Source organism: Vicugna pacos, unplaced genomic scaffold (assembly GCF_048564905.1).
Source record: "Vicugna pacos unplaced genomic scaffold, VicPac4 scaffold_65, whole genome shotgun sequence".
Taxonomy (NCBI): Eukaryota; Metazoa; Chordata; class Mammalia; order Artiodactyla; family Camelidae; genus Vicugna; species Vicugna pacos.
In genome coordinates this window covers 671,109-696,049 of record NW_027328746.1, presented here as the reverse complement: position 1 = coordinate 696,049, position 24,941 = coordinate 671,109, and the positions used below count along the sequence as shown (strand labels likewise).

The following is a 24,941-nucleotide window of genomic DNA, read 5'->3' as shown; positions in this document are numbered from 1 at the left end:
GCTGTCTCATTACACTATGAATAAGATCAAGTTGTTCCGCTTTGCAAAATACTCTCGTGATTTTCCATTGTACTCAGAAGGATATCCAGAGTCCCTACCAAGGCCCTGTGTGATCCGGACCCTCACCCGTCTCTGCAGCCTCAGTTCTCACCGTTCTGCTCCAGCCCATCTTCACCGCCCAGATGGTCCCCACCAGGACAGCTGTGTTTGTAACTCCAAGTCTCGTACTTACACTTCTCCCGGCCTGGGAGGCTTTTCTTGTCTGTTACCTACGTGGCTTATTCTTTTGCTTCATTCAGGACTTTGTTCAAATTATTTTACCCTCAGAGAGGACTTATCTGACCACATTATTTAAAATAGCACGCACATATTTCCTATTCAATCATTTTCTCTCCTAATATGTTTTATGTTTCTTTGTGGAAATTATTAGTACTTGGCAGTACATAATATATTTTTTGCTTACTGGTTTATTGTCTATCTTTCTTACTAGACCTATATTCACGGAATCACAAATAAATATTTTAAGCAGTAACTTTCAAACCACCTTTAAATGAATTCTTTATAAGGTGAGAATTTCAGGGGTTTCCACGGGTTGCTTAGGGGAAAAAAGAGAAAGGATTCAGGTTGAACTAGGTTATTAAGGACCTGGGAGTTGGTTATTTATTTTATTCATAGTAGTGTGTACCTGTTAATCCCAAACTCCTAATCTAGCAAAAGACTGAACTGATTACTATGTATAAAATGTTTTTATTTACTTTTAAATTTGAGTTGTTTGAGATCTCTTTTCTTCTTTGTCCTTTTCCTTTTTTAAAAAAAAAGAATTTTTCTTATTATTTTTTTACATTGAGGTACTGGGAATTGATCCCAGCACGTACTCTACCCCTTCAACTATACCATCCCCTCCAAAGACAGTTAATTTTTCACTTTCACAATACCATACTGAATTAAGAATTTTTTACTCCATTTTCCCTTCAGAGAGTTTATAACGGAGGGAGAGAGAGTCAGAGGAAGCCCTGGGCCATCCCTTCCTTCTCAGCGGGTTACTACACAGCAGAGGAGCTCGGCTCTCGCTAGGCCCAGCTCACCTTTCTGCTCTGAGGGCCGACTCAGGCCACTTCTCTAAACAGAGGCGTGTTAGAAGCAGCAGAAAGCCAACTAGCGAGCAACAATAACAAAACTGAGCCACCTGCAGTTGGGCATCATCTGCTCTGAAACGAACTTCTTAAAGCTCTTCTTCCTATTTGTGGATTGTTTCCAAAATATTCCCAAGGAGATGACTCTCACTCTATTTTTCTGGATTTCTTGGGCCTTCTATGACTTTAATGGCAGGCTTGATTTTCTGCACAACGTCTGCATTGAAGCCAGGCAGAAAACGTGAACAGACCCTGCAGGCCACGGCTGAGGCCTCCGGTCAAAGCATCCTTGTTGTGCAGAGCCTACGTTCATGGGACTATTTTCATGACTGCTGTAATTAGTTCTCATCCAAGTGTCCCACCGAAAATGTTTCTAGATGGAAGGTGGTCTGACGCAGGTGAGCAGTGGGGATGTGGGATGCAGATGGCAGACAGACTGGAAGGAGAGACGGGAAATCTTTCCTCACGCTTCAGTTTGGAAGATTACTGATTTTCATATGGACATTAAACTGGGTCAGGCTGAAGCGCCGTTTGTTCTAAGACGGGGTGATGTACATGTATCCCTTCAACTTCTAAAAAATATGTTGAAGTTGGATGTGACAGCCTAGGGGACAGACAGCTTAGAGTGACACCTACGTTCCAGGATGCCTATGATCTCGGGCTCACAAAGAGGAAAAGAATACACATATTTTGCCTGTGTAGTTCTATGTGAAATTATTTTGACCCTTGCCGGATGGTGTAAGATCAGAGATCATGTAGTCTTTCTTACGTCGCAAAGACGACAATTCTTCTTGATGAGTCAGCAGACTGTTTCTGATGGCCTGGGATCTGTGCCAGACATTAGCTGTCTAGACAAATACCACACAGCCCCCATCCTTCAAGGAGATCACAGTGTGTCGTGGAAGAGACAAATTTAAATAGGTTTTCAAAACAATGTGGTAAGCGTCACTTGGCTTCATGTATATTGTATGTTCAGAGGGGCTCTTGCACTGCCTGGGGCAGGGTTCTAGAAGGTAGGGAAGGTGTCAGAGGAGAAAAGCTTTCTGCACTGACATCTGAAGGATTCCAGCAAATCTCTAGACCAGGAGAGTGCGTGGTGGGGACGGGATTCTCCGCAGCTTGTGTGTCTCGTGCAGAGGTCTGGTCGTGTCTATGAGCCCTTTGCACTTAGGGAAGGAAGGTCAGTGAGGCTAGAGGCTGTGGGGAACTAACGGAAGCTGAGGCTGAAAAAAAGCAACAATTAGGTGATGAGAAGGTGTGACGTTAAATCAGGGAGCGTGGACTTCCTCACATACGCAACGGGGAATTCTTTGGGGTTTTAAGGAGGAGAGTGACACAGATTAGTCATTAAAAGTGAGAAAAGTGGATTGTTCACTCTAAAGAACAGCACTGGGGAGACTAGCGACGGGTGTGAATTAATGCAGTGGGAAGCAAGAAGAAGGGACTTAGTTGGGGGTTATTAAGGAAGAGAATTTTAGTACTGATGGGGGTGAGGGAGTGGAAAAGTAAAGGAAAACTCCCAGATGTATGGCACGGAAAATAGATGGGATAGTGATGCCATTGTTTGAAGAAGTAAACTTAGTTCTGAGCGGGTGTAAATTCAAACACACAGAGCTTGAGATTTTTATGGGCTAATCAAGTGGGAATGTTTACTTGTCAATTATAAGTATATTTCTGGGACTGAAATGAAATGTCCTTGCTGGAAAAGATTTGACAGTTAATCAGTGGACAGAGAGAAGTTGAAGCCACGGGAATAAATGCCACCCACAGACAGTTTACCAAAGAAAAGCGAAGGAGGGCACTTCTGGTTCAGAAAACATGGCAGACCGGAAACTTGAAGACCCACTCACTGCAGACACATAAAAACGTAGGACACAATGCCACCAATCTTTTCTTTTCTTTTTTTTAAAGGCACCTTTATTGTGGTATGATTCCTGTATAGTAAATTACACATATTTCACATGTACTATTTGATGAATTTGATAGATGTCTACACCCAGAATACCATCACCACAATCAAGATAGCTAACATTTCCATAACTCCCCAAGAGGGACACTTTTCCAATTCCCATATTTATCCCTTCCCATCCCCTTCTTTCCCTGGTAACCGTAAGTTTGTTTCTCTATGTCTGTGGGTCAGTTTCTCTTTTGTAGTTAAGTTCATCTGTGTCATTTTTTAGATTACACATATAAGTGATATCATATGGCATTTTTCTCTTTTTCTGGCTTACTTCACTTAGAATGACTATCTCTACATCCATCCATGTTGCTGCAAATGACATTATTTTGTTTTTTTCATGGCTGAGTAGTATTCCTTTGTATAAATATACTACTACATCTTTATCCAGTCAGCTGTCAATGGACATTTGGGTTGTTGCCATGTCCTGGCAATTATAAATAGTGCTGCTTTGAGCATTGAGGTGCATGTGACTTTTTGAATTAGAGTTTTCTTCTGATACATGCCCGGGAGTGGGAAGGCTGAATCATGAGTTAAGTCTATTTTCAGTTTTTAAAGGAAATTCCAGACTTCCGGGCAAGATGGCGGAGTAGAAGGACGCTTGTAAGCCACCCTCTCCCACAAATACACCAAGACCCACATCTACAGACCCACTCAGCCAACCAGAGCACCTGCGGAACTCCAACAGATCATCGCCCTCTTCAAAAGACAAAGACGCCAAAAATCTGGTAGGAGAAAAGGATAAAAGAAAGAACAAAAGGCAAAGCAGCACGGGACGGGTCCCGCGGGGAGGGAGCGGCAAAGGAGGCCTGGCGCTTGCTCGCTGGGTCTCCCCTCTCCAACTGAGAGGCCAGCGGGACGGAGGGGGAGCCTCCGAGGCTCGGATCTGTACAGAGCAGCCCTTGTCTGACAGAACTAAGTTAAACGGGCACAGAGCGTCCCCCCGACACCCAGCCTGAGACACGGGCCAGCAGCGGCGGGCAGGGCCAGGCTGCATAATCTGGGCGGAGGACGGGGGCGGCTGCACGGAGGAAACTCCGGGGGACTGCAAGGGGCTGGGCGCCGGGGCTGTGGGTGTACAGGACAGAACAACCTGGGCCCTCCATAAAACAGCAAGGTTGATGTGCTCTCGGGGGAAGGGTGCATACCCCCATCTCTGAAAACACGCGGAAACTTTTCAGGGGAAGAGGGGAGGGGCCCAGGCAGAGCCGCCATATTCCCCGGCGCTTAACACCCAGGCAGGGGCAGAGACGAAACCTGCGTCCGCACCGAAGGGCTTAGCAGCTTCAAGGGCCAGACTGAGACGGGCCTACAGCCCTGGGCAGATAGGAACCTTCCATTCTGGTACCCCAGAGAACTTGCTCCACAAAGACAAACAAGCAGCTGGGTCTTGGCTCGGAGCAGGGACGAGGCTGCCCCTGGGTCTTCCCCGAGCCCACCCACGGAGCGCGACCAGGGCGGAGCGCCGACCGGGGCGGAGCGCGACCGGGGCGGAGCGCGACCAGGGAGGAGCGCCGGCGCAGAGCGCGCAGCCGCACAGAGCAGCGGAGCTACCGGCGGCACAGGCAGGGGGAGAGCGGCCCCTCGCCTGTCGGGCAGGAACACAACCCCTGACCGAGGTGCTGGGAAGGGGCACGACCCGTCCTCCTGCCTGGCCAGTCTGCAACATCTGTCTGCGGCATCCAGAGGGGCAGTGACCCGCCCGCCCGCAGCAGAGGAGAGCTGCATCTGACCCCGTGTTAGGAGGAGGCGCGATCTGCTTGCCGACAGGTGCTGGGAGCAGCACAGAAGAGGGCGCCAACGGAGGGCCTATGAAAACAAGCTGAGCTTCCAAAACAGGACAAGACAGAAGGACATCACATTAAAAGCACACACACTCCAGGAGAACACCAACAACCCCCTATTTTTGTTTTGTTTTGTTTTTTTTTTTTGTTTTGTTTTGTTTTTTTGTTTTTTTGTTTTTGTTTTTGTTTTTTTAATCTGTTTTTACCTCTTCTATTTTCAATTACTCTCTTAATTTTTACTTCTTAATTCATTTCTATTTCTCTTAGGTTTTGATGTCCTGTTATTGATTAGACACAGGCTTCAAACACATATATTCATCTCCCCACCCCCTTTTTTTTTAAAGGTTTTAAAAGGACGTCTCCACCTGATTAATACTCTGCTTCAACTCGATCTTCTATTATTCATTATACATTGTTTTCAAACCCTCTTTCTCCCTTCTTTTAAAACTCTTTTTCTCTCTCTCTCTTATTTTTTTCTCTTTTTTTGTTTTTTCTTTTTTCTTTTTTTTCCTAAGTTCTATTCCTAAATACGCATTAGATAGATAAAATCCTTAAGATCCAAAATAGACAACTGATACTCCATAAACCACAGTGCCAGAGAGGTATGAGCAAGACGAAGAAGCAGAGAAACCTTTCCCAATTAAAAGAACAAGAGGAATCCCCTGAAAGAAAGCTCAATGAAATAGACATCGATAGCCTACTAGATCAAGATTTCAAAAAAAGAGTGATCAAATTGCTGAAGGAATTAAAAGAGATAATGCTTAGAGAAATAAAATATGTCAAAAATGAAATTGAAGCTATAAAGAAGAGCCAAGCAAAATGGGAAAACTCATTGACAGAGATGAGGAATGATCTAACAGCTGTGCAAAGCCGACTAGTTAATGCAGAGGAACGAATTAGTGATCTAGAAGAAAGGGCAACAGAAAGCACCCATTCACAAGAACTACAAGATAAGCAAATAAAAAATAATGACAATAGCATAAGGGACCTATGGGATAATATAAAGCGTCCCAATCTTCACATAATAGGGGTCCCAGAAGGGGAAGAAGGATCAAAGGGAATTGAAAAGGTTTTTGAAGAAATCATGACTGAAAACTTCCCAAACTTAAAGAAGGAATCAGATATACAAGTACAGGAAGCTCAGAGGGTCCCAAACAGGAAGAACTCAAATAGACCCACAGCAAGACATATCATAATCAAGATGGCCAACGCCAAGGATAAAGAAATGATTCTAAAGGCAGCAAGAGAAAAGCAAAGAGTGAACTACAAGGGAACCCCCATAAGGCTCTCAGCTGATTTCTCTACACAAACACTACAGGCCAGAAGGGAGTGGCAAGATATATACAAAGCCCTGAATGAAAAAATGATGCAGCCTAGGATACTTTATCCAGTAAGGCTATCCTTTAGGATAGAAGGAGAAATAAAGAGTTTCACAGACAAAAAAAAGCTGCAGGAGTTTAGCAACACTAAACCCAGGCTAAAAGAAATATTGAAAGGGCTATTCCAAATAGAAAAGCAGCAGGATGCTACAGAAATGAGAAACGTACAACTGGAAAGGTGATAACTCATGAATTACAAATAAAGAAAACACGAAATTATAAAAGAAGACATACAAATCACTGAGAGTGGGAGAGGGAGGCAGGGAAATATAGAATTTTTTTTCTTTCTTTTTTAAATTTTCTTAACAGTAGGATGGGTTTGAGATCATGTTATTATCAGTTTATTAAAAACGGGTATAGGTTAATAGATTTAGAAAAAAGGGTAACCACAAGTCAAAAATTTACAAGGGAGTCACAAAAATTAAATAAAATCCATGATAATACAAAGGAAAATTACCAAACCACAAAAGGAAGAAGAAAGGAACAAAGAGGATATACCAATTCAACTGCAAAGATAAGTTCAAAATAGCAATAAACACACATCTATCATTAAGTACTGTAAATGTTAATGGACTAAATGCTCCAGTCAAAAGACATAGAGTGGCAGAGTGGATAATAAAGCAACAACCTTCAATATGATGCATACAAGAGACCCACTTTAGGGAGAAGGACACATTTAGATTGAGAGTGAAAGGATGGAAAAGGATATTCCATGCAAATGGAAAAGCCAAAAAAGCAGGTGTTGCAGTACTGATTTCAGACAAAATAGACTTTAAAACAAAGGCCATAAAGAAAGATAAAGAAGGACATTTTATAATGATTAAAGGAGTGATACAAGATGAAGATATTACACTCGTTAATATATATGCACCCAATATAGGAGCACCTAAGTACATACAAGAATTACTAACAGAGATAAAGGGGGATATTGATGGGAATACAATCATAGTTGGAGATTTTAACACTGCATTAACATCACTACACAGATCTTCCAGACAGAAAATAAACAAGGCAACAGAGAAATTAAATACTACAATAGAAAAACTAGATTTGGTGGATATTTTCAGAGCTTTACACCCCCCAAAAATAGAATATACATTCTTTTCAAGTGCACATGGAACATTTTCCAGGATCGATCATGTACTTGGACACAAAAGAAACCTCAACAAATTTAAGAAGATAGAAATTATCTCAAGCATCTTTACTGACCACAATGCCATGAAACTGGAAATCAACAACAGAGAAACAAAGGACAAAAAAAGAAAAGCATGGAGATTAAACAATATGTTATTGAAAAAACAATGGATCAATGAGGAAATCAAAGCTGAAATTAAAAAATACCTTGAGACAAATGATAATGAAAGCACAACCACTCAAAACATATGGGACACAGCAAAGGCAGTGCTAAGAGGGAAGTTTATAGCGATACAGGCCTTAATTAAAAAAGAAGAAAAATATCAAATAAACAAGATAACCCACCACCTGAATCAATTAGAAAAAGAAGAACAAAAAGCCCCAAAAAGCAGCAGAAGGAAGGAAATTATAAAGATCAGAGAGGAATTAAATACAATAGAGATTAACAAGACCATAGAAAAAATCAACCAAACCAAAAGTTGGTTTTTTGAAAAAGCAAATAAAATCGACAAACCTCTGGCCAAACTCACAAAGAAGAAAAAAGAGAGAGCACAAATTAGCAAAATAAGAAAGGAAAATGGAGAAATTACAACAAACAAAATAGAAATACAGAATATCATACGAGAATATTATGAAAAACTATATGGAAACAAACTGGATAACCTAGAGGAGATGGACAAGTTTCTGGAAACATACTGTCCACCAAAACTGAATCAAGAAGAAACTGAACACTTGAACAACCCGATCACTAGAAAGGAAATAGAAATAGCAATTAAAAACCTCCCTACAAATAAAAGTCCAGGACCGGACGGTTTCACCGGGGAATTCTACCAAACATACAAAGAAGAACTCATACCAGTCCTTCTCAAACTCTTCCAGACGATTGAAAAGGAGGGAATACTCCCAAACTCTTTCTATGAAGCCACCAACACCCTGATACCAAAACCAGGCAAAGACACTACAAAAAAAGAGAATTATAGGCCCATATCACTGATGAACATAGACGCCAAAATCCTCACCAAAATTTTAGCAAATAGAATCCAACAACACATAAAAAAGATTATACATCATGACCAAGTGGGGTTCATCCCAGGGACACAAGGCTGGTTCAACATACGCAAATCAATCAATGTAATACATCACATCAACAAGAGAAAGGACAAAAACCACATGATCATCTCAATCGATGCAGAAAAAGCATTTGATAAAATTCAACACCCATTTATGATAAAAACTCTCACCAAAGTGGGTATAGAGGGAACATATCTCAACATAATAAAAGCTATATATGACAAACCTATAGCCAGCATAGTTCTCAACGGTGAAAAACTCAAAAGCTTCCCACTAAAATCTGGGACAAGACAAGGATGCCCACTATCACCACTCCTATTCAATATAGTCCTGGAAGTCCTAGCCACAGCAATCAGGCAAGAGAAAGAAATAAAAGGGATCCAAATTGGAAAAGAAGAAGTAAAAGTGTCATTATATGCTGACGACATGTTACTATATATAGAAAACCCTAAAAGGTCCACAAAAAAGCTACTAGAGCTGATCGAAGAATTCAGCAAGGTAGCAGGTTACAAAATTAATGTTCAAAAATCAGTTGCCTTTCTTTACACTAACGATAAATCAACAGAAAAAGAAAGTAAAGAAACAATCCCCTTTAAAATAGCACCCAAAGTAATAAAATATCTGGGAATAAATCTAACCAAGGAGGTGAAAGAATTATACACAGAAAACTATAGACCATTGATGAAGGAAATTAAAGAAGACTTTAAAAAATGGAAAGATATTCCATGCTCTTGGATTGGAAGAATCAATATTGTTAAAATGGTCACACTGCCCAAGGCAATCTACAGATTTAATGCAATCCCTATCCAATTACCCAGGACATATTTCACAGAACTAGAACAAATCATAATAAAATTTATATGGAACCATCAAAGACCTAGAATTGCTAAAGCATTACTGAAGAGAAAGAATGAGGCTGGAGGAATAACTCTCCCAGACTTCAGACAATACTATAGAGCTACAGTCATCAAGAGAGCATGGTATTGGTACCAAAACAGACATATAGACCAATGGAACAGAATAGAGAGCCCGGAAATGAACCCACAAATCTTTGGTCAACTCATCTTCGACAAAGGAGGCAAGAATATACAATGGAATAAAGACAGTCTCTTCAGTAAATGGTGTTGGGAAAACTGGACAGCAGCATGTAAAACAATGAAGCTAGAACACACCCTTACACCATATACAAAAATCAACTCAAAATGGATTAAAGACTTAAACATAAGACAAGATACAATAAACCTCCTAGAGGAAAACATAGGCAAAACATTATCTGACATACATTTCAAAAATTTTCTCCTAGAAGAAATAGAAGCAAGAATAAACAAATGGGACCTAATGAAACTTACAAGCTTCTGCAGAGCAAAGGAAACCAGAGATAAAACAAGAAGAAAACCTACGGAATGGGAGAAAATTTTTGCAAGCGAAACCGACAAAGGCTTGATCTCCAAAATATATAAGCAGCTCATACGACTCAATAAGAAAAAAGTAAACAGCCCAATCCAAAAATGGGCAGAAGACCTAAACAAGCAATTTGCCAAGGAAGACATACAAATGATCAAAAAACACATGAAAAAATGTTCAATATCACTAATTATCAGAGAAATGCAAATCAAAACTACAATGAGGTATCACCTCACACCAGTCAGAATGGCCGTCATTCAAAAATCCAAAAATGACAAATGCTGGAGAGGCTGTGGAGAAAGGGGAACCCTCCTACACTGCTGGTGGGAATGCAGTTTGGTGCAGCCACTATGGAAAACATTGTGGAGATTCCTCAAAAGACTAGGAATAGACTTACCATATGACCCAGGAATCCCACTCCTGGGCTTGTACCCAGAAGGAAATCTACTTCAGGATGACACCTGCACCCCAATGTTCATAGCAGCACTATTTACAATAGCCAAAACATGGAAACAACCTAAATGTCCATCAACAGGTGACTGGATAAAGAAGATGTGGTATATTTATACAATGGAATACTACTCAGCCATAAAAACCGACAACATAATGCCATTTGCAGCAACATGGATGCTCCTAGAGAATGTCATTCTAAGTGAAGTAAGCCAGAAAGAGAAAGAAAAATACCATATGAGATCGCTCATATGTGGAATCTAAAAAACAAAAACAAACAAACAAACAAAAACAAAGCATAAATACAGGACAGAAATGGACTGATGGACAGAGAATACAGACTTGTGGTTACTGGGGTGGGGGGCGGGGTAGAGGGTGGGAAGGGATAGACTGGGATTTCAAAATTGTAGAACAGATAAACAAGATTACACTGTATAGCACAGGGAAATATACACAAAATGTTATGATAAATCACAGAGAAAAAAATGTGACAATGAGTGTGTATTTGTCCATGTATGACTGAAAAATTGTACTGAACGCTGGAATTTGACACAACACTGTAAAATGATTATGAATCAATAAAAATGTTAAAAAAAAAATAAAGGAAATTCCACACTGTCTTCTCTAGTGACAATGCAGCCCGTTTTGTGAAAGCAGAGCCGTGCTCAGAAAGTAATGGGTATTTCTAGGGGCCAGACATGAAGCGCAGTGAGTGTGGCCTGTTCAAGAATCAGAGGGCAGTCTGCCAGGGCTGGAGGAGAGTGACAAGGGAAGTGTGGTAGAGGTAGGTTTCAGACCACGTGGGGACCTGACAGGCTGGGATAAGGAGCCTGGACTTGCAGTCATCCCTTGGTAACTATGGGGCACTGGTTCCAGGACTCCCCTCAGACGTCAACATCCATGGATGCTGACACCTCTTGTATAAAATGGCATAGGACTTGCATGGAACTTATGTGCACCCTCCCATGTACTTTTTATATATATATATACAAACATTTTTTATTGAGTTATAGTCATTTTACAATGTTGCATCAAATTCCAGCTTAGAGCACAATTTTTCAGTTATACATGAATATACACGTACATTCGTTGTCACATTCTCTTTTGCTGTGTCCTCCTGTGTACTTTAAATCATCTCTAGATTACTCACGGTATCTAATACCACATGAATGCTATGTAAGTAGTTGTCATTGTATGGCAAATTCAAGTGTTGCTTTTGGAAACTTTCTGTTTTTTCACGAATATTTTCAAACCACAGTTAGTTGAATCTGCTGGATAGGGAGCCCCTAGATACGGAGAACCCCCAAGCTCTTCCTTTCCACCTCCTAAATTTCCACTGCAAGCACTGAAGGGGTCCAAACATAGAAGAGAGCCATCTAACTGCTGGAAACGCTGAGGAATTCCTTCAGCTTTTGTAGCTCAGGAGAGAAGGTATAGGGACAACTAGTGGGAAAGGAGGGCCTGCCTGGAGAGGAAGGAGGAAGGACCGCATTGGAAGCCAGCTCGTACCCTTACTGGAGCTAGCTGATAGCAGTGAGGGACGCTGAGGAACTGAAGACACGTCACGTGGGGGGCAATCCTGGCCACCATGTGCAGGGTTCGCATAGCTGGGACCCAGTTTGCAAGATCAAAATTACAAGGGGGGAGAGGGGCTGCCTCAGTCCCGGGATCCTGACAACGGCCACAGCGCCGTGACCCCAGCTAATGCGGCTCCCCTAGTAAGCCAGAAAAAGGAAACTCTGAGCCAAGACATTGCAGATTCCACCGCAGCCACACGGATAACTAGATCTCAAAGCTGACAAAGTTTAACAACCAGAAACAGGAATCTTTCCTTTTCTCTTCATTTGGACCTTTGGACCGGGAGCCACACATCTCTGACGGGAACCATCTTTAATCCAATAGAGAGCTCACTTTTTCAGGAATAAGCATGGAGAAAAAGAGTGGGCTGATGGTTTAAAGTGGAAGTCAAAGCGGAAGCCCATCTGAGAAATGGTAAAAACATGTTTCTCAATGAATCCGAGTTATGGCAAAAAGAAGGAGGAAGGTTAAGGAAATCTCTATCCACCAGACAAGACTAGCCAGTCATAAAAAGACAGCACTTTAAATCAAGAAAACTTTTTTGCTTTTTTGGTGATGAAAAACAATGCCATATTTTAAAACAAGGCTTGGGCCATCAACAACAGGCTGAGAGTTGTTGAGGAGAACATAAAGCTGCATATAGACATGAAAGTGTTCCAATTCCACTGTTCGAAAAAACTTAACCTATCATGTGTCCAGTTGATTTGAAAATACCGATAAGTAAATAACTCAAAAGTGGGAAAGACATGGTATTAAATAGTGGTAGTGAGCAATGAAATCTAAGAAGTTTATACCTATATTTTCATTGTTAATATAACAAACTGAAAGCAACTGTCTAAAAAGTAGTAACTGGAGGACACACACAAACACACACACACACAAACGCACACACACACAATCTGGAACAGCAGAGAGGTAAAATATGCTAAATTTATCATTATTGAGGAACAGGATCTAATAGATTATTTCATTTTTGATAGTGTTATAGGAATACTGGTCCAATTACATGTAAAGTTATGAACTTAGAGATGATTTATAAAAATTTAGAGAGAATTTTCATTAAAAGGCAATATAGCTTCCAAATCATTGAAGAGAAAATAAACAATAAAAAAATTAATCAATCCAGCTAATATGGAGTAACAGAGACCATATTCACCATCCTAAAATAAACCACAAAATGGATACAATACATGAAGCAATGATTTTTAAGAGATGTGAAAACGATCATCCGCTAGGACCCTGTCCTGCCACCCACACATACCAAGGCTGCTTGGCTTCCTACTGCCATCACCAACAATGTCCACCAAGAGGCGACAATTCATTCCTCTGCTCCTACTGCAGGGCCAGTCCTGAGCAGTCCTTTTCCAGGTTTTGGCAGGCACCTCCCAGAAGTGCTCTCGTGGGCCTTGGTCCCTTTTGGCCACCAGCAAAGGGATCAAGGATGAGCAGTAAGCCTCCTTACTCATCCAAGACCCAGGAACCTATCTGATTTCTGAGCAGGGCTTCACTCTTGTCTGCTGTCTGGTACTCTCTGCCCGGCTTCCGGAGTCCCCGGCTTGGGCAGCCTGCATGCTGGCCGCAGCCCATTAGAATCTGTTCCCCCGCCAAGAGGCCATGCGTGATCGTGAGCAGGGCTCCAGGCCTCTGGAGCAGCGTGGCTTGGACTGCGTCCTGGCCCTGGGCGCGCGAGCTCCATGCCCTTGGTTGAGTCAGTTAACATCTCTAAGCTAAGTTTCCTCATCAGTAAAATGAAGACATATCAATATGGAAAAAATAATTCAGAATCAGGGGGCAATAAGTTTCTGGTGACTGAAGATTTTTTTAATATTGAAATATACAGTGAAAGACATCATACAAATTTTACGACTTCAGAATTCTAAAGGACAGCTTCTACTGTTAAAACTAATGCATGCATGTACACACACGTGCAGACACACTGACTCTGCTCTACATACATCCCTACACACACACGTACATGGACTCATGTACCACACACACACATACCATGCACATAACCACACACGTCCTCAGGCGCACACACACACAGCATACACACAACCACATACATCCCCAGGCGCGCGCGCGCACATCCACACACACACTCACAGTCATGTACCACACAATTCCCCAGGTGCGTGCGTGCACACTCACACGTCATACACACCTTTGGCGTTATTCTAAATCAATTTACAATTGAGGGTCTCAGTGTCCATTGTTTTATCCCCTCAGATGATCCTGACTTCGGAGCGTGAAGCAGGAGCCCCTCCTCTCTGGAGACGGTCTTTGCCACTCCAGAGAGCCAACATAAATGCTCTGGACCTTTGGAAGTGCAGTTCCAGAGCATACCTGGGAGCTCACATCCTATATATCTAAACATTTTAAGTGCAGTAGGTTCTAAAGTCCTGCCTTTACAAATATACATTCATTATAAGGGGGAAGGCCAGGTTCAAAATTAGAATTCCCAGACTCAGGGGAGTCCTGCAAAGAAAGTGAGCGTGTGGGGAGAGCTGATTCCCAGACTCTGATCACTAGCCTGACCCTTTTCTTCCCAATGCTGGGTCCATCCCTTGCAATAAGGGGCCTTGGATGTGCACAGGGGGACACTCAGACTTCACGTCCGGGCTCTGCCTATAACCTCCAGGTAAACAGCTGCCCTTTGGCCTCTCTGTGAGTCCTGGAAATCTGAACTCCGGGGAGAGGCGGTGCAGGCACTAGAAATGGGTCAGGGGCTGCTGAGGCAGGGCATTCAGGGTCCTGGGTTTCTAGAGCACGGGATGGAGCCAATGACCATGCCCCCTTGGCCCTGCTGACTCCACCCGATGGAGGGCGTGGCCAGAGGAAGTGTCAGGGCCAGGGGGACCCTCTGCAGTGCAGGACCCAGGTCAGTGGGCCCCCTTGCCGGGGTCTAAGGCGAGAAGCCCTAAGGAAAGGTCTGAGGAGGCTGTAAGGTATTTTCATTCACATTAATTAAAAAAAAACAAAAGCTTACCACAGGTGTGCGTGAGAAGGGTTTTGTTATAACAAGGGAAGGCACTTGCCAAGGTCTGGCCATAGAGGGCTGGTGGGTTTGCCAGGTTGATGAGGAACCGAGAGGCCGTTAACATCCCCTGGGTCTAAACACTGCCTGAATTCCTCCAGGTGACACTTAAATGCAGTGAGTCATGGAACCCTCTCAAGTTGTTAAAATATTCATGGTGAGCCATTCAACTCTCTCCTCATTCTTGGCTACGAAAGCATGAAAAACACAGGTGGGAATCTCATTAGCTTGTCGGTTGGTTCACTGTCCATCTGGCGCCCCCTCTTGTAGGAGCCTTTATCACATCACCCGGGGCTGACCCATCTCAGAATTACAGCTGATTTTCCACAGGTGGCATCACTTGCTGGTGACACGGAGGCATTTTAGCCACCTCCCAAACACTGAGGCTTCTCCTGGGAGGAGCCTGCAGATCCCCAGTCCAGCCTCTGCACAATGATGCTCCTCAGTGTCACTCCCGGCTTGCTGCCCTAGCCTCTAACTCTGGCCAGAACCTCGCTGGATTGTCGATAAATGTCACCCATGCACCACGTCTAAGCTTGGGGTCCAGATGTGACCATGGTTCTTATTTTCTTCCCATCGATGGATTGTTTGATCTTCTTGTAATTGTGTTGGCAGGAAGGCCAGTACCGCCCTCTTGAGGCCTCCCCGATCCGCCTCTGTCTATAACTGTCCTGGCGCCCCAGGGGATCGGGTCTGAAGCCTGGCAGTCAGACAGGAGGATGACAGCTGGAGAGACAGGAATCCACTCCTGCTGTGGCTTCTGCTGAGGCTCGATGTGGCCATACAAACGGATCCCACAGGCCCTGACGTCACTTGACTCGCTGCAGGGATGCTCCCACACTGCCCCATTCCCCCGAGAGACCGAGGGCTTTCTGCTTGTTCCCGAAGGCCCCATCCCCGAGGGGGCACTGGGTCCAGTGGAGCTTCCAGCATGGTTCCCCGCCAGCCCTTAGGGCTTTGGTGGGGCCTGGAACATCAACTACGCTCCCCTTAGGGGCCCGTTTATCCTTTCCAGCCAACAGACCTAGGTCATAAGCACTTTAACTCCCCTGAGGGTGTTTTCCTCACTTCAGGGGCAGTGAGGACTGGGTTTCTTCACACTCCAAGTGCCCCCAGTCTGGATGCAGACAGTCTGGCTCTCCCCCAAGTCCTGCAGGTCCCGGCCACACCTGCTGCTGGTCACTGAGTCTGTGCTGTGTTCTCTTCCAGGACAAGAGGTGCACTCTGCCCCCCACCCCGCCCCCACCAGCGGTGGCAGAGGCGGCGGACAGGCAGGTGAGCTGGGGCCTGAGACTGTGCCCGCAAATCAGCGCCCCAGAGGCCGCTGGTGACTAGAGGGACCACGGGGCAGAAGGTAGCATGGGAAGGGAGGAGGAGGAAGGTTCAAGATAAGGAGATGTAAGGGGGAACGGATAGCAATGTGAGGACCTCGACCATGAAAGGGAAGAGACAAGACAGAGACAGCTGGAGCGGTGTCGGCGTTAAAAGTTGCGGGCTTTTTTTTTTTTAATTTTATTAATTACCAATATATATTGACAGATTTCTTATTTTATTAAAGATTATGTGCCATGTCATACAACAGGATATAGTTATTATTATATTATTATATAAATATGTTATTATTTATTAAATAATACATAATAGAAAATATACTTGCATATTATGTTCTGTTTATTAGCAGATAGTATATAATACATATGTAGGTGTTTATATACATAATATATCATTCATGCATCTATATAATATATAACCCATAACAAATAATGTAAGACTATGATTAATATATAATATAACAAGATTACATAACAATAATGATGTAATATTACCCATTGTATGTTTTGGTTCATGACACATTCTCATCATAGGTGCCTGTCAGAGGTATTTATGTATTAAAATTAATATTATAAGACACATTTATGAACATATCACCCAGCATCATAACAGGAATATTGACAGTGACATACTGTGTCCTCTTTCCCTATCCTGCACTTGGCCTCTTCTCACAGGAAGTAACCAGCATCCTGAATCCTGGCTTACCCTTCTCTTGTGTTATTTTCACACACACAATATTTAAGATCAGTTAAAACAAATGAACTGCAGGTACATGCAACGAAATGGATGAATCATACACTCTATGTTAAACTGAAAAAGTAAGCCCTAGAAGGTAGCCTACAGTGTGCTATGCTTTTAACTTTGTATATATATGTCAACTAAACTCACTAAATTAAGAACAACTACAGCTAGAGTGCAGGTGGGAGAAGGACAGATGAAAGGTGAGGTGAGCAGATTTGCTGCAGGTGAGCGAGTTTCTTTCCAGTAACATGTCATTCTCTCCAAAGCAGGAGGCAAGGCCATCTGCTGGGAGTCAGGGAAGAGACAGAGGGAAGCTTAGACGTGTGCAGAGAGCAGAGAATGTTGACACCACTGAGTGGTAAGTGGGGAAATGTGCTCACAAGAGAAATCCTGGAGGATTGCCTGGCAGTGGCAACATGGTGGGCATTGATTTGTAGTCTTAGAAATCTGTGCTGGGAGAGCCTGCTGCCTGCAGGCTCAGAACAAATAGAACTGGGTGAAGCGAGATGGAAGTCGTCCTGGTGAGGAACTGAAAAGATCAAGGGTCAAGGGGGTTTTGTTTGTCATAAAGAGAGTGCTGACTGTGGATGCAGAGCTGGAAGGTGGGGAAGTGGAAGTAAGAGGAACGTGGACAGGCAGGAAAGCAGAGGAGTCAGTGCTTGATGCCCCAGTGAGGGTGAAGGAGGGCCAGGGAGGCTGGTGGAGAAGCAGCTGGACGGCTAGAGGTGGGCACTTAAAGGAGACAGGCTGGACCTGGGTGGAGACACGCCCGGGTATGAGCCCGGGGGTAGGATGAATGGGGGGTGGCTGGCTCAGGCTGACGGAGAAGAAGACCCTAAAATGACCATACTGGTTGGTGGAGGGAGAATGAACTTTGACATCTTGATGGTAGGAGGTGAGGCAATACAGAGCTGGTGGTCCAGGTGCTCCTGACTGAGGCAGATGAGCAGGGAGGCCAGGGTGGCAGACACTGCTAGGAAAGGATCTGGGTTTTCCAGGTGCTCCCAAGAGAGGAGGAGCAATGATCTGAAGGTGGAAAGTGAGCACAAGGAGGTCAACCCAGGCTCCTGATCAAATGGGGGGGTGTGAGGGGGCAAAGCGTCAACTCCAGAGATGGTTACCCAGGAAGCAGGGACCACGGGTGAAGTGAGGGGACACTCAGAGAAGAGAGGGAGAAAAGTCTTCTGGGTGTATGGGGAAGAGAGGCCCCAGGACAAAGGAGCACAGAGGCACAGTGATGAGGATGGTCTGGCTCTATGGTGACACTGAAGGGATGGCTGGATCTTTGTCCTGAGGGCTTAGCTTGGGGGGACTACTGGCCTCATGAGGACTCCCCTCTCAGCAGCCAGGAAAGACTCTCCCGCTCCTGAGAGCTGTGTGGCCACCACTGTTCCCGGAGGGCCTCTGCCTCCATCTTCTCTTATCAGACTTTTCTGCCCAGCCCCCGACTGCCAGCGAGGGAGCCTGGGCCTCGCAGCTGCTTTCCGTGGAGGGACACAAGCTCCCTGGAGAAGCAGGCTGATCTTACTTTTCTCCGTAAACCAGAGCCTAGCAAAGCGCCAGCCCATGCGTGAGCCATGTAGGGGCTCGGATACTTACTAAACTAACTCAAAGCAGTAGAATAGCAGAGCTGGAGGAAGTGACCACTGAGCTCACAGAGTTCACTGCCCACACCCCCATTTGACAGATGAGGAGTCAGAGACCAAGCAGTGAAGCAGCCTTGGCCAAGGTCACGCTGCTCTTAAATGCTGGCCTGTGTCAGGCATGCCAAGTGATGAGCTGCAGTGAAGGGGCTGAGAGAGGGCTCTGGGGCCAGACAGCTTGGGTTCAAGTCCCAGCTCTGCCATTATTAGCCGTGTGATTAATGAATGTCCTTACCTTTAAAGTGGAACTCATAGTGGTGTCAACTCATTGGGTTGTCGTGAACACAGCGTTCCTGGAACAGCAGGACAGAGTTCTGTAGGGTTTGCTATTGCTTTGGTTACTATTATTATCACCAAGTGAACCCTGAAATAAAGAACAAAGGCAGCAAGAATTTTTATTTTAAAGGATTTTAAAATCCTCTGATGAAAGTTTCATTTCATCTATTCAAGTTTGCCTTTGACCCTTACTAACAACTACACAATGGATGACTTTTGAGGCAATCTTGCTTCATGTCTTTAATTCTCACTAACGACACAGGCTATTTAACAGGCAGCAGTTTCTTTTCCAGGAAGAGGGACAAAAAGTTAAAAATGACTCAGTGCCTCTCGGTCTCCAGTGAGTTGGTTGTGACCTGTCAACCCAGCTTTGGGGAAGTGCCCGCTCCCCCTGGGCTCGCTAAGCTGCCCCCCGGACTCCAGGGGGCGCTGTACCCCCACATGAATCCAGTCTCTTGGTTCCTATCTTGCTTCAGATCCCTCAAGGACTGCCTATGCCCCAGGGCCCCTTCTGCCCCACCAGCCTTGGCTGCTGGACTCCAGGACACTATCCTGGGTCTCATCCATCCTCTGTTCCTACGCCCGCCCCACTACTCTACATTTTGTCCTTCAAGTGTGGGCTCCTGTGGCTCGCCACACAGCAGGGGTCTCCCTGTCCTCCACCTAGGGTAACTGCATTGTCCTGCAAGGTGCCTAGCGAACCCGTGTGGAGGCAGGAAAAATACAGAACAACAGGTGCTCAGAGGGGCTGCCTTTCCCACTGCAGGGGCCCTAAAGGGCTTCCTTCCGGCTGGTTATTCACAGGCGCTGAAGCTGTGGAATCTCGATCTCACCAATCTAAAGGACATCATCACTAATTACAAAAGCAATCATTTCTTCAGTAGCAAATGGAGAAAAGACTTTGTGTTCCCACCTCCAACTTTTTCCCCCTACCTTCAGATGTTTCTCATCTCTGGGCAAGGGTAGAAAGAAACGCACAGAATATTATTTTTCAATGTTTTTTCCCACTCTGAAGATTGCTTTCCCAGAACCGATGAAGGCTAGAATGGTTTAGCTTTCCTGGACTGAGTATTCAGAGGCCTAGGGGGGGAGGAGGGAGGTGAGATAACTCAGCAATATTGAACCTAACAGAGACATTAAAAGGTTCTATTCTAAACAGAAAGGAAGCAGGATGCTATAGAAACAGGAAAACCAGAGTTGGAAATGCAATAACGAGTTACAAGAGAATAAACATAAAGATGTAAAAATGAAAAAGGACATCAAAATAAAAAAAGGTGGGAATGGGAGAGGGGGGCAAGAAAATATAGATTTTTTTCTTTCTTTTTTTTCTTTGTTATTCTTAGGATGTGTTGGAGCCTACGTGATTATCAGTCTAAAGGAAATAGATATAGTAATGGGTTGATATATTTGAAGAATAAGGTAACCACAAATCAAAAACATACAATAGAATCGCAAAAAAAACAAAAAGAAACAAACTCAAAATGGCTTAAAGACTTAAATATTAGACAAGACAGTATAAACTTCTCACAAGAAAACATAGGCAAAACATTATTTGACATACATCTCAGCAATGTTTTCCGAGGGAAATCTAAGCAACCCAAGCAACAGAAATAAAAGCCAAAATAAATAAATGAGACCTAATTAAACTTATAAACTTTTGCACAGCAATAGAAACCATAAGTAAAACAAAAAGACAAACTACGGAATGGGAGAAAATATTTGCAAATGATGAGACTGACCATGTCTTAATTTCTAGACTATATAAATAGTTCATACAACTTAATAAGAAAAAAATAAACAACCAAATCCAAAAATGGGCAGAACAACTAAAGAAGCAATTCTCCAATGAAGACACACAAATGGCCAATAGGCATATAAAAAAATGCTCAATATCGCTCAATTATCAGAGAAATGCAGCTCCAAACTACAATGTTATCATCTCACACCTGTCAGAATGGCCATCATTCAAAAGTCCACAAGCCATAAATGCCAGAGAGGCTGTGAAGAAAAGGAAACCCTCCTACACTGTTGGTGGGAATGTAGTTTGGTGCAGCCACTGTGGAAAACAGTATGGAGATTCCTCAAAAGGCAAAAAAAAAAAAGAAAAAAGAAAAAGACTTATCACCTAATCCAGCAGTCCCACTCCTGGGCATATATCCAGAGGGAACCTTAATTCCAAAAGATACCCGCACCCCAATGTTCACAGAAGCACTGTTTACAGTGGCCAAGACATAGAAGCAAACTAAACGTCCACTGACAGATGACTGGACAAAGATATGGTATTTAGATATAACAGAGTATTACTCAGTTGTAACAAAGAAGGAAATAAGGCCATTTACAGCAAGTTAGTTGGAACTGGAGATTATCTCACTAAGTGAAATAAGTCAGACAAAGACAAGTATCATATGATATCATTTAAATGTGGAATTTTAAAAAAATGATACAAATGAACTTATTTATAAAACAAAAACAGACTCACAGACTTATAAAACAAACTTAGGAGTTTGGGATTAACAGATACAAATTACTATATGTAAAACAGACAAACGACAAGGATTCACTGTAGAACACAGGGAACAATATTCAGTATCTTGCAACCTATAATGGAAAAGAACCTGAAAAAGAATAGACTATGTATATGTACAACTGAATCACTATGCTGTATACCTGAAACTAACAAAACATTGTAAATCAACCACATTTCAATTTAAAAAAATTGATAAGCTCTAAATAGCTTTATTCAAAGAAAATCTTGAACTGTTCCCTCTTACAAAACTTAAAATGGGTAGTTTGAGCAGGACCAAATTATACTGGCTGGGCAGTTACATATCTTCTCCAGCACGTGGCCTATGCTACACACACATCGTGTTTTCCTACAGGTAAGAACAGCCCTGACTGCACAGGGAGCGAGTCCTTCTGGGACAAGGCCTATGTGGCAGTGTCCTCCTTGTCACTACTCCATCTCACTAGGAGGCCAGGTTTTTCAGAGGTGAGGGGACATAGAGCTCCTACACTTCAAATTGACTTCCCGAAAAAACTATGGAAAAACCAAATTCACCTGCAGTGTGGGAAACTTGAGCAGGGCCCCTAAGCAGACCGACAAGCCCAAAGTAAGATGGCCCGATGTTCATTCGGAGCCAGAACAACGACCACCTGGCCCCAGTTAAATGACCACCACCTCACCTGCAATGAACTGCTCGTACTCAGTGTCAGGGATGTTTCTTTTGAGACTTGGGAGGTCAAAGGAGTCGGACCAGGGAATCCAGACCTGGTTGATGTCGGGGTTCTGCCAGTGGTAGAGGTGGCCCCAAGGGGATAGCACCAGTACCGGCTCTTCCATCTCCAGCAGGGTCTTCAGGAGGAAGGCAATGTGGATGCAGACGTTCCTACGGAGGCTGAAGCCCTCTGGAGGGTTGAAGTCACACAGAAGGTACCTGGCAGGGAGCAAAGGAGGGCGGGTCTTCAAGGCCAGGCCTCTGCACAGGAATCCCGGCTTAGATAGAACAGATACAAAGGGAATCCCTGCACACCCCATGGCCTAGACTCCAGACACATTCAGCAGCTTCTGGTTTGTAAACTGGAGGCACTGCCCACCCATCTCCATGTGGCCAATTACTTCAAGTCCGGGAGCAGTTGCGGAAGACATCTTGGCATCCGTCTAACACCACTAAGCACCTGACTAGCAACTGAGAACCCGTTCTCCAGGGGCTCTCAAACTTCTTGTTCTACAGAACCCTATACACTCTTAACAATTACTGAGAACTCCAAAAGGCTGTTATTTATGTGAGTTAAATCTATCAATATTTCCTGTGTTAGAAGTTAAATAAGAAGTTAGAAAAAGTGTATGAATTCACTTAAAAATAATAACAATCTACTATATGTTACCATTAATACTCTTAAACAAAATATAATTCTATTTTTCAAAACAAAAACCATTAGTGAGAAGAATAGCAGTGATTTTAATTTCTGCAAATCTCTTTTGGACTGGTGAGAGCTGAATTCTCCTATCTGCCTCTGCATTCCCTGTTTTGTGATATCACAGGCCAGGTTTTTTTCCCTGGAAAACCCCACAGGAACTCGGGAGAGCAAGAGTGTGCAAAAGGCAGGTGACATCCCGGCGTTTCTATGAAAATGGTCTTGCACCTCCGGGGCCTTGGATACACTTTCAAAACTGCTGCCCTATCCTAGGCGAGACTCTTCTACACAAGAGACAGGCAAGGGTCCTGGATTCTGTAATGAGTTACCGCCACCACACCACTCCCTTCTGTGGGTTTCTCACAACCTCCATTACTGCAGATGAGGATTTAATCCTCAGCTGGGGCCTCTAATCCCAGAAGACTGCTAACTTCAAGAGAGAGGGTCCCATCTACCACCCCTACACCCCGCATAGTTTATTTTGAGTCAAGCCCTAGATAACTGCTTATCGGCACTGACCCTTGTGTCTTATTCCTGAGGTTGACTGAAGGAACCAACATCTGGATGGAACTGAAATTTCCCTGCAGATAAACAAGGCTGATAAACCACCCCATTCCAACATCTGATTCTGGGGCTCTTCAAAACCCGGGTAAGGCCCCGCTTCATCTAAGATGGGTCCTCCGCCTGCCCTTCCCGGGGGTTTCTGGGAGGCCGCGGCCACCAAGGGCGACCCAGACTCGCGGCCCCAGCCCCAGGGCCTGAGGGGGAGGAAAGCTTGAGTCTGTGCCCAAGCCCTGCCCCGCTCCGCCCCAACACGCTCCCCGGCACCGCAGCCCTCCCCGGCCACCACCCCAACCCCCATCCCACCCCGGTTCATGTCCAACGGCCCCGCCGATGGCGCGGACGTACGTTTACCGTCTGTGGGACGCCGCCCCAGACAGGATGTCTGCCGCCGACTGACCAGGCCAGAACTAGTCGCCCGGCCGTGCAAGTCGCCATCCCCAGCAGCAAGCACCGCCATGGTCCCTGGCAGCTACACACTTCCGGAGCCCGCTCCCCGCCCCAGAAGCGCACGCCGGTCCGCGCGGAGCGCGGCGCCTGTAACCATGGCAACGCCGCGGGGCCCTCCCCTAGCGCTTGCGTCGTGCGTCCTCCCGAGTCTAGATGTGCGAGAGCAGAACTTGCGGAGCCAATGGGAGGCAGGGCGCGGCCAGGACGGGGGTGGGGGGAGGCTTATGGGACAGCTGGGCTGGGCCGTGGCGGGCGGGGCCGCGCGGAAGTCCTGACCTGCAGGTGGCGCCGGCCGGAGGCTGGGGCGGTGCTGCCACCAGTGGGCGGGACGGCGGGGCGGCGGGGCAGCGGTGCAGCGGGGCGGGGGCACCCTCACCTGTCCGTGTGTGGGGATCAGCCTGGGCTCCGCGGCCTCCGCTTGCACTGGACGTGGACCCAGGCTACCGGTGGGCAAGATAGAGGACTGAGCCCAGGCACGCACGGCTGGCCAGGTAGGGCACCTGAAGTGCAGATCCGCCAGGCCCGCTGCCGGCCTTGAATACGCGCTGCTAGGCAGTTTCCAAGAAGACGGGATCTGTCATAAGAGGGGAGGTAGGGCTGGGGTGCCAGATGCCGGGTTGGGTGCAGTCTCACAGGAGAGCCACGGTGAGAGGGCGCAGAGTGGCCCCTGTGTTGTTGGAGCTAAGAGTTTGGGGTATAGGGTGGGGGTGGTGTGTGCCTTGCTCTGTGGTCTCCCCAAGAACCCTCACTCCAGAGCAAGGGGCTCTGCTCCCCCCACCCCTCACTGCACTCCCTGCCTTCCCCAGCACCACCAGGGGTGTGGTCATGTCTGGGCAGGGAAGACCCAGGGAAGGGGCTCATTCAGGGGCAGGGGCCACTCTGCAGGGATGCTGGACCTGACAGCGATGTGGTGCTTCGGAACTCCCCTGGGCTGGGTTTCTAACCAGTGGGATGGAAGGGCCTCTCCTTCCTGGGGTGCAATTGGGGGAACTAGATCCATCATGAATGTCAGCCCTGAAAATGGAGGCTGCGCTACATGCATTCCTGGAAAGAAAAATCAGGCCCCTCCAGCCCAGGTGACTCACAAAGTCATTCA

General features: G+C 45.1%; 2 long non-coding RNA genes across 2 annotated transcripts in view; both read right to left on the bottom strand.

Moving 5' to 3' along the window:
* Window positions 1–24,941, bottom strand: part of LOC140694596 (uncharacterized) — a 490,643-nt gene that overhangs the window by 116,695 nt on the left and 349,007 nt on the right. The window lies entirely within an intron of this gene.
* LOC140694608 (uncharacterized) lies at window positions 16,610–23,959 on the bottom strand. The gene is made up of 4 exons (XR_012070193.1): window positions 23,744–23,959; window positions 22,103–22,353; window positions 18,879–19,007; window positions 16,610–18,026 (listed from the first exon to the last, which is right to left on the bottom strand). It is a non-coding gene; the product is annotated as an uncharacterized lncRNA (long non-coding RNA).